The sequence below is a fragment of the Arachis ipaensis genome, chromosome B08 (genome assembly GCF_000816755.2).
Source record: "Arachis ipaensis cultivar K30076 chromosome B08, Araip1.1, whole genome shotgun sequence".
Classification (NCBI taxonomy): Eukaryota; Viridiplantae; Streptophyta; class Magnoliopsida; order Fabales; family Fabaceae; genus Arachis; species Arachis ipaensis.
Window position 1 is genome coordinate 5,321,872 of NC_029792.2, and position 9,743 is coordinate 5,331,614.

Sequence of the window (9,743 nt, forward strand, 5' to 3'; positions counted from 1 at the left end):
GAAAATACATTAGAAAAATACATTAGAGGCGTAGCATTATTCTTAAATTATACCATATATATTTAGTGTTTGTATTATTAGTTATTTTAATTTTTTTTGTTTTCTTTTGTTATCACTCACTCTCACTTTTATATATAAAATTGTTTTGTTCAAATATACCATATGAAAATATGTAATTCATGTTAAAGGATTTCGTTTGATCCTTTTTTTTTTTTTTAAAACAAAATGTATTCATATATATGTAAACTGATTGTTTTATTATATGAGAACATGAGAATAAAATTATAATAATTAGTTCAACTGTGTGATGTAGATTTAATCATATGAAAATATATTTTTGGTTTGATTATTGAATTAAATGCTTCATATTAAGCCAAAATTATTTTCTTGTGAGGACACTTCATCCATTCAACATGTATATATATATACGAGTCATGGCTGAGTCATTAGCTTGGTCATTTAAATAAATGTAAAGATAAAATGTAGTAATCTCAAGAATTTAAGCGTTGAACATGAGATATCGATACACTATTAAAGGTAAAGCATGTTTTTGACATTTTTTAAACATGTGTTAATGTGACAATGATAATCTAACATAGCACCGTAGAATTGTCACGACAAATATTATTGTTACATCTATACGTATATAATTAAAAACATATTAAAATATTAAAAATAAAATTAATCATCACTCATTTTGCGAATATTCATTAGAATAAACCTTAAGACAATCGTTGTTAACTTTAGAGACAAATTTAGAGTAATTTTAAATTGAAAAATGAGTTACAAACTCAATTGCAAGTTCAAGGACCACTTGATATTTAACTCTTATTATACTCATTTACTTAAACGTCCAAGAAGTATTATACGCACTACAAAAAAAAGGTCTATGGTCACGGTAAAAAACCGTGACCATAGTTAGTGAAAAGGGTGACCATAGATCTATGGTCACGGTTTTGGACCTATGGTTACGGTTTTTTTACCGTGGCCTATTCCACAGTGGCCATAGATCTATGGTCACGGTTTTTTTACGTATGGTCACGGTTACAATTTTTATATTTTGACACTTTAGGCCACGATTTTTAACCGTGACCATAGCTATATCTATGGTCACGGTTTTGGCCGTGACCATAGCCTCTATGGTCAGTTGGTCACCCATCCTTAAAACCGTGACCATAGCCTTATCTATGGTCACGGTTTTGGCCGTGACCATAGCTTCTATGGTCACCCCTCCTCAAAACCGTGACCATAGCCTTATCTATGGTCACGGTTTTGGCCGTGACCATAGCTTCTATGGTCACCCCTCCTCAAAACCGTGACCATAGTCTTATCTATGGTCACCCCACCTTAAAACCGTGACCATAGCCTTATCTATGGTTACGGTTTTTACCGTGACCATAGCCTCTATAGTCACCCCACCTAAAACCGTGACCATAGCCTCTATGGTCACCCCTCCTTAAAACCGTGACCATAGCCTCTATGGTCACCACTCCTTAAAACCGTGACCATAGCCCTATCTATGGTCACGGTTTTTCACCGTGACCATAGCCTCTATGGTCATCCCACCTTAAAACCGTGACTATAGCCTTATCTGTGGTCACGGTTTTTACTGTGACCATAACCTATTTTGTTTTATGAGATTAAAATTTTTTTTTAAGCATAATCACATCCCAAAATGATGATAATTACAAAATAAATCTAAAAATAAAAAAAGATAATCAACAATTAAGATAAGTTGTAATTAAAGTAACCAGCTAACATATCAATATAGTTGAGTAAATACACTTGTCTCAATCTTAGTTTTATACACAGTGATATATATAGTAACACTAAATAGACACTATTAACAGAGTTGTTCCATAGGTGTGAGAGCAATACAACTTAGACTCTGCTAGGATAGATTGTTTCTGGTATTGCTATTCTTTCTTCTCAACGCTCGAGAACTTTTGTTTCAGCCCGAGAACTCGAGAACTTTTGTTTCAGCCACTTTACCATTTGAAAGCTCAGCACCTGCTTCATTAACATGCAAAATAAAGTCACATTAGACATAAACACCTACATTTATTCTTCTTCAACTTAGGAAAAAAAACATATCATAAAAACATATATACATCACACATATAATAGTTAGTACACACTATACAACACACATCCACATCATAGTATATGACACATCATAAAACAATATAAAGTACTTGAAGAGATACAGTATATATTACCAAAGTACTTGAAATCCTCTGAGTAGCTTCTTTTTGTTTTTAACACTTCATTTTTGACAGACTTCATTGCAGCTCTCAATTCCTATAAAGCACCAAATAATATAAATATAGCACAAGTAAAAAGAAAATGGAAATAAAAAATGAAGCAATATAAACAACAAAGCAAACCTGAAAAGCTCTAGATTGGCAATCGACAAAACTTACTTTGTTCAAGCTGCAAAGAAACCTGAAGAAACAACTGACTGAAGTTAGTAGCCAAACAGAACTAGAGTTGGAAGCTGGAAAACATGTTTTGTAATTTTAAATGCTAAAGCATTTCAATATTAATCAAATCATCATTTGCTTTTAAAAATTATTAAAGGTAGTCCTTTTGCAATTATAGGAACTTTATTATATACAAAGGTAACAATGCTGCATAGTTTCAAACAAATTTACATAAAAACTAGCTTTGTGTACAATAAGCAACATGAGCTGATAGTCTAATCAATTTGAGCTACTTAATCATGCTGAAAATAACAACTTCAAGTTTTAACTTCTAACAAAAATGAGGATCTATAAAGAAATACCTTCTCAGCAACAGAACTCATATGCATTTCTATTCCCTACAGCAAAGTTTCACACCCCCAGCTTAATCAACAAAGAAACTACCTTATTCTCTTCAGTGGCCCCAGCCGTAAGAGTTTCAAGTGCATTTATTCTTGATTGGTACTTCTCCTCACGAGCCTTGAAAATATTGTTTTCCTTCATATATGCAACATAGTAAAACAGTCATTCTTCAAGGATAACTAAAAAACTTGAATTCTCTAGGGAGGCAACGAACATATAAAGTTAATCTTACATTTTTTATGCTTTTTGCTTGATGTGAAACATGCAACTCAATGACTTGCAGAATTTTCTTCAACAGGCAACCTGCACGTTGAGCCTAGAAACATGCAAATAAACTCAACAACTGTTTATCAACAAAACTAATTTGGCAAGCACAGGAAATAGCATTGACATGAATTATTTATTGCAGAAGTATTCAGCCCTCCAACTATTCTTTAAACCCAACTCCAATCAATCACCAACTAAGTCCGTTACAATAATCAAATAACCAGTTCAACAGTAACAATTTCAATTTAATCCATCAAAATACAGAATTCACAACAATCTCTCAGCAAACAATTCATAATCCACGCATAATCAATTTCATAAAATCAATAAATTCAATCAGAGTTCCAATCAAAATTTCAATCATTCTAATCACAATCTCAATCATAAATCAACATTCATATAATCAATCAATTACTCACAGCCATTAAACCTATTTGCAGTTACTCAATAAACCTTGTGGGCATTCTTAAATTAAAAACCATTTAAATTAAACCCCCTACCTCGATGTCGCAATCGCATAATTTGAACAAGACAACCCCCATTTTGTTTCTAATTTCATTAGTGATAATCCTACTGCAACCAAGGACAGTGGCAGCCGCATCAACTGGAACAGCAACAATGTCAATTTTAACGCAATCCGGAACGGCGGCAGCGGCACCAACTTTGATTATGCCCACAGCAGTGACAATTTCAACCATTTAAGCAGAACTCAGCGATACTAAGACAGAGGTGCTTATTAATGGAATCAAAATAAGAATGCAGAGATAAACAAAATGCAACAAAATTAAGGGTAGAGAACATTACAGGTTTTCGAATTACAAAATTGGAATCAAAATGGAGAGTGGCGCTGTTGATGGTAGCTTCAATGGCGGAAAACCCCAAAACAGAAACTGCAGTAGCCAACTCTCACGGAACATGAATGAAATTGGAAGAATATGGTGGTATTAGCGGCTCAGGGAAATGCAGAACGGTGACAGCGATCGCGGCTCCAGTGAAGGTGACGGCGACTTTTCCTCATCATCGCAGTCCTTGACTCGTGTCTCCCTCATCTCAATCTCAGGCTTCTCTCAGTGACACAGAGCGATGACCTCGAAGCACGACGGCGGCTCCATGGACGAGATGGCAGTGATGGCAGCTCCTCCTTTTGACCTCCATCGCATCTCTCTCTCGACGCCTCTCCTTCATCCCTGTTCAACCGGGACCAAGCCGAACTCCACGGAACGGCGACGACGGGCGGGCAAGGCGCGACGACTCCCTTCCCCTCCTCTTCTCTTCTTCTTCCCGTTTCCCCTCTGCTTCTCGTTTCTTTCCTTTTCTCTGAACGTATGCATTGTGCATTTTGTAAAATTAGGGTATCAATTAGGGATTTTGTGATATTAGGGTAATGTTTAATTTTTTATTTATAAAATTAAATTTAAAATTTTAATATTTAAAATAAATTATATAAAATTATTATTAGTTTTTAATTATTAAAATTTTTAAAAGATAAAATATTTAAAATTATAAAAATACATAAAAATCTTCATTAATTCAAACTCAAATGATTAAAACTGCGACCATAGACCCTTTAGGTCAACCTCCAAAACCGTGACCATAGACCCTTTTAGGCCACCATTTTGAAAAACTGTGACCATAGACACCTTTAGGTCACCCCAAAACTGTGACTATAGACTCTTTTAGGCCATCCCAAAAACTGTGACCATAGACCCCTTTAGGTCACCCCCAAAACCGTGACCATAGACCCTTTGAGGTCACCTTTTTTTTAAAAACCGTTACCATAGCCCCTTTTTGGTCACTATAAAAAACCGTGACCATAGACCCCTTTAGGTCATCCCAAAAACCGTGACCATAGACCCTTTTAGGCCACCCCCCAAAACCGTGACCATAGACCCTTTTAGGCCACCCCCAAAACCGTGACCATAGACCTTTTTAGGTCACCATTTTTTGAAAAACCGTGACCATAGCCCCTTTTTGGTCACTGTAAAAAACTGTGACCATAGATCCCTTTAGGTTACCCCCAAAACCGTGATCATAGACCCTTTTAGGCCACCTCCAAAACCGTGACCATAGACCTGTTTAGGCCACCCCCAAAACCGTGACCATAGACCCTTTTAGGTCACCTTTTTTTGAAAAACTGTGACCATAGACTCTTTTTGGTCACTGTAAAAAACCGTGACCATAGACCCCTTTAGGTCACCCCTCAAAACCGTGACCATAGACCCTTTTAGGCCACCTTTTTTTAAAAAACCGTGACCATAGCTTTTTTTTTGTCACTCTAAAAAACTGTGACCAAAAAAACCGTGGCCATAGACCCAAAATATTGTAGTGGTAAAAATCACTGCAATTCAATCGTTTTGGGTATATATAGTGAAGAATCAACAGCTTTCCTTCTTTTGTTCCTCGGGCAAACACAAACAGGAGCAGAGGCACGAAACACACCTCCGCGCACGAATCCTTGCCGCCGTGCTCGTCAGTACCAGTTGCATTGTGCTTCCCCTTGCTGGTGGGTCTATCACCAATCTGCTCCCTGCTTCCTCTAGTCCCATCATTAGGTCTGTTAAGCTTCTTGGTTCATATTATTGGTATCCAAAAAATCTGTCTTTCAATTTTGTTCTGTTTTCTTTTTTGTTTTAAAATTGTTCACGAAATCAAGAATTTTCGAGATTACAAGTGTAAAGGTGCTCCATGAGCACCCCAAATCTTGTTAACCCTAACCCTTACTCCATGAGCTTCGATTGGTGCTATTTCTGCTAGCCCTGACCCCAAAACGGTGCTCCCATGCTTCCTCTCTTCAGCCAAATCTACTCTATCCGTGGTTCAAATTTGCTGCAGCTGCACGAGTTTCTTGCCACAGTCGCCTTCGGCCTCCGTCACTGCTAGCTCCATTGCCACCACCACCATCTTAGGTTCTTCTCCTTCTTCCTTCTTTTTCTTTACTAGGTCTTCGTTTTCTTATTCACCTTTATATTTGGATTCTTAGATTTGTCAATTGATTGAACACTGAAAGTTACATTTCAATTAACAACTTAAAACAATCAGAGGTGATTTGAGGAGTAATTTTTCTCTCCATATTTTATATTCAATAGATTATATATCTTGAATTTGCCACTTGATTTGAATGCTAATTTTGAAGAGTTAGATGAAAATGATGAAGTCCTTGTTTTTTTTATGAGATTTTGAGTTTTAAAGACTTTTTTTTCTTGTTAATCTCTATTTGAAAAGTGTTGAAAACTATACTTGGAAGAGAAAATAGTAGTTCTCTTGTGATATCTGTAATGGCTCATTGTTTTTTATGAAGATGTATGATTATGGGTAAGTTCAGTAACACAAATGATTTAGATGCTGTTTCATTTTTGTTTTAGTTAAATGAGAATTTATGATTGTGTTCATTTTTTAGCATTTACAAAGTTTTTTTTTCCATTACTTTGATTATCCAGGGTTATCAGTGGTTATTTTCGTGCTAAAATAATTGCTTTGATAATCTAGGATTTTTCCTTTATTTTTTTATTTAAAATACAGCGAGTTTCATCTTTTCTGATAGTCATTAAGCATAGGAGAAAACTAGAATTTCCTCAAATTCCTCAAGATGGAAGGTTTTTCTAACATGGGTGGCTTTATTTGTATTCTGTTCGGCTAGTCTTACTACCCTTTGGCTGTCAGATTTGTATTCTCTTTCTAAAATGGTGATTGGTACCTTTCCTTTCTCCTCTTGATATTGTATGGTGTGATCAAACTTTAGATTGATTGAATTGAGCAGGCATTGAGAGGGAACTTTAGTTACTGCCAGTTGCTTTGAAATGTTAGGTATTTAACTATCCTCGGTTGAGAGAGATTTCATTGAAGTTTTCTCGACAACAAAATGATAGTACTGATCTAACAACTATGATTAAAGAATTGGGCAAAAATTGTTCAAGATTGCAGAATATACATATAAGCTGCTTTAAGGCTTTCTCATGCTGTTGTGCTTGCTTTTACAGCTGTTCGATTGAGGTTTGTAATCTTGAACTCCATTTTCCGACTGTGTTTAACAAATTTTGTTCACATAGAAATTTTAATCACAATATTCTGAACTTTTTACATCTACTAGTTCATACATATTGTGCAAGCATCAAACATCTACAAATTTCGGATGGAAGACCTCCTACTTCTAATTTATATGGCATGTCAAAGGATGTATATGAAATGAAACTGAATCATATAATAACCATAAAGCATAACCTGTATGTAACATTCACACACAAAGATCATGAAATTTGCAATGAAGACTTTGGGATCAAACCTTAATTTATTCCCAACCTCAATTTACATATCTGAAATCCCAGGCTCTTATCCAACAGGATAAACATGCTATGTCAAGCCTATTTGTCATAAATTCAATGAACATTTCAGTTTTGTTTTTCTTCTATTTTGTTATAATGAGTTGATGTGTGATACAAAATCCATTTGATTGGTAAACTTATTGGAATTCATTAAATGTGGAATCATCAGGGGGCTGCGAATACTTTCTCTTGTTCTCGGATCTGAAATTACTGATGCATCTGTTGCTGCTATTGCTTCTAGCTACCCTAATTTAGAACTGCTTGATTTCAGTGGGTATGTATCGTACCTACTTTAATTCATTCTCATTGTTAATAAGTTTTGGATGAAACTCAATGCATACAAAAATATACAGTAAAACTCAATACAACATTTAATTGTAGTTTGCCTCCCCCCTTCCTTCAATTTTCTTACACTTCTGGAACATATTCTAATGATTATCCTTCATTACAGATCTGGCATAAGTGACAGTGGCATAGGAATAATTTGCAATGTGTTTCCTGAAACATTATCAAGACTCCTTCTTGCCCTTTGTCCTAATGTGACTTCAAGTAATTTCCTCTTAGTTCATTTACTTCATAGTACTTGCTTGAGTTTCTGCTTACTAATCTACTCTAATATTTTTCAGGTGGCATTTGAAAGTGATGTGATTTCACTCTTCCAGGATACTAAGATGGTTGATGGATGAAGAAGAACAAGGTAAAGGAGACTACCAAACAAAAATCCAGTTTTTTATTGTTGAAATGTCACGTGAGTGTCTCTATTCTCTACCTTGATTTTTGTCTGATTTTTATGTCTAGTAAGAACATACTGTTCTGGTTTGTTAGTTTTCTATAAGCATTAACTAACTTATAATTTATGTTCTTTGTGCAGCTGTTACTGACATAGACACTAGTGACATCCATGCCCTTGAAGAGTTACATAGAAGTCTTGAGAAGAGAGATATTGAGGTAACCAAAATATATATTATGGTTGCTATATGAAACAAATAAAATCAACAATAATTCAAGCTGATCATATTATCATGGACAACTAGTATCTTACCAAAAGGAGTTTCTTTAATTGTTCTATGTTTGAACACAGCTTGTTCTGGCAAATTCTGGCCCAGTTGTTGAATCTCTATCTAAGGGAATTGAATACATTTGGTATATTCAATCCGAAAATTTTCTAATTGAATGACTTCCTATATCTTTTTTAATTAAACTAGATCGTTTTGGTTTTGTATCGTTGGATGATTGATGGAAACAATTTGTAGGTCTAGTCGAGGACCGACAACTGATGGAGGCCTTGGTGTCGGTATAAGTGCTCCTACTGCTGCATCAACTAAAAGCTTTACTAAATTTGATCAAAGCATCAACTAAAAGCTTTGATCCAGCTAATAGAATTTTCTTAACATAGCAATTTTGTATTGTTCAATATTTTTTGAGTAAATAATTTACAAATAAATGTTCTTTTTACTCAACGTTTTGGAATTATCTACGAATTTAATATTGTTTATTTAGTATTTTTTATGTTAATATCTCAAGTTTAATAAATATAATGTAAAAAAGTAGGTTATAGTAAAGAAAAATGGTATAAACTATTGTAGTTAGTCCGCTTTTTTTTAAGCTCGTGTATGAAATTGCGGCGGTTTGAAATCGTCGCAATTTTTTTAAAAAACCCAATATAAATTTGTGACGGTTTTAAAACCGCCGCATTTTTTTAATCCACTGACCAACATAGTGGCGGTTTCGTAACCGCTGCAAAATCAAATCACCACCCTCTAATAAGCAGCGCTTGTGGAACCGCTGGAATTTCATTTCGCGACGATTTAAAACTATCGCAAATCCCTAAATAAACCGCCGCAAACTACCATTTCTATTGTAGTGTATATAAAAAAAATGCTATTTATCCTTTAGAATTCAACTTTTGGTCTGTCTTTTCTATTTAAATAATATTATTTAATTATCTTTTAATTAAAACGCATCTCTATTTTTTAGTTAAACACATTATTAATTAAATTTACAACTAAAATTTTGCTAACTTCCTATCAATATAATAATGCAGTTACTTTATTCTCTTTCTTGTGATGTCATCACCGCCATATTTTCTCGTGCAGGTGAGCTCTCTCTAGTACAAGAACATCACGCATATAAGAGCAATTCCAATGGGCGAGTCTCCAACTCACTTTTTCTGACGTGATGAACCTCTAACCATTGGAGAAGAGAGGAGTTGAGTCCCTCCACATAGTTTGAGGAGAAGGAGTTGCTTCTCAGAAGAACTTATGGGGTCCAATGATAATTTATCATGTGACAAGTTATCTTTAAAATAAATAATTATATTAAATTATAATTA

At 34.7% G+C, this 9,743-nt stretch overlaps 2 long non-coding RNA genes across 5 annotated transcripts; one reads left to right on the plus strand and one right to left on the minus strand.

The window, feature by feature from the left end:
• Nucleotides 2,708-4,075, minus strand: LOC110265622. The gene is made up of 3 exons (XR_002351779.1): nucleotides 3,897-4,075; nucleotides 3,058-3,141; nucleotides 2,708-2,960 (listed from the first exon to the last, which is right to left on the minus strand). It is a non-coding gene; the product is annotated as an uncharacterized LOC110265622 (long non-coding RNA).
• Nucleotides 7,309-8,479, plus strand: LOC110265623. Of its 4 annotated transcripts, none has more exons than XR_002351783.1 (4): nucleotides 7,309-7,685; nucleotides 7,863-7,942; nucleotides 8,038-8,159; nucleotides 8,283-8,479. It is a non-coding gene; the product is annotated as an uncharacterized LOC110265623 (long non-coding RNA). The 4 variants fall into 4 exon arrangements; XR_002351781.1 differs by having other exon boundaries at nucleotides 7,310-7,685; nucleotides 7,863-7,960; XR_002351782.1 differs by having other exon boundaries at nucleotides 7,310-7,685; nucleotides 8,038-8,108.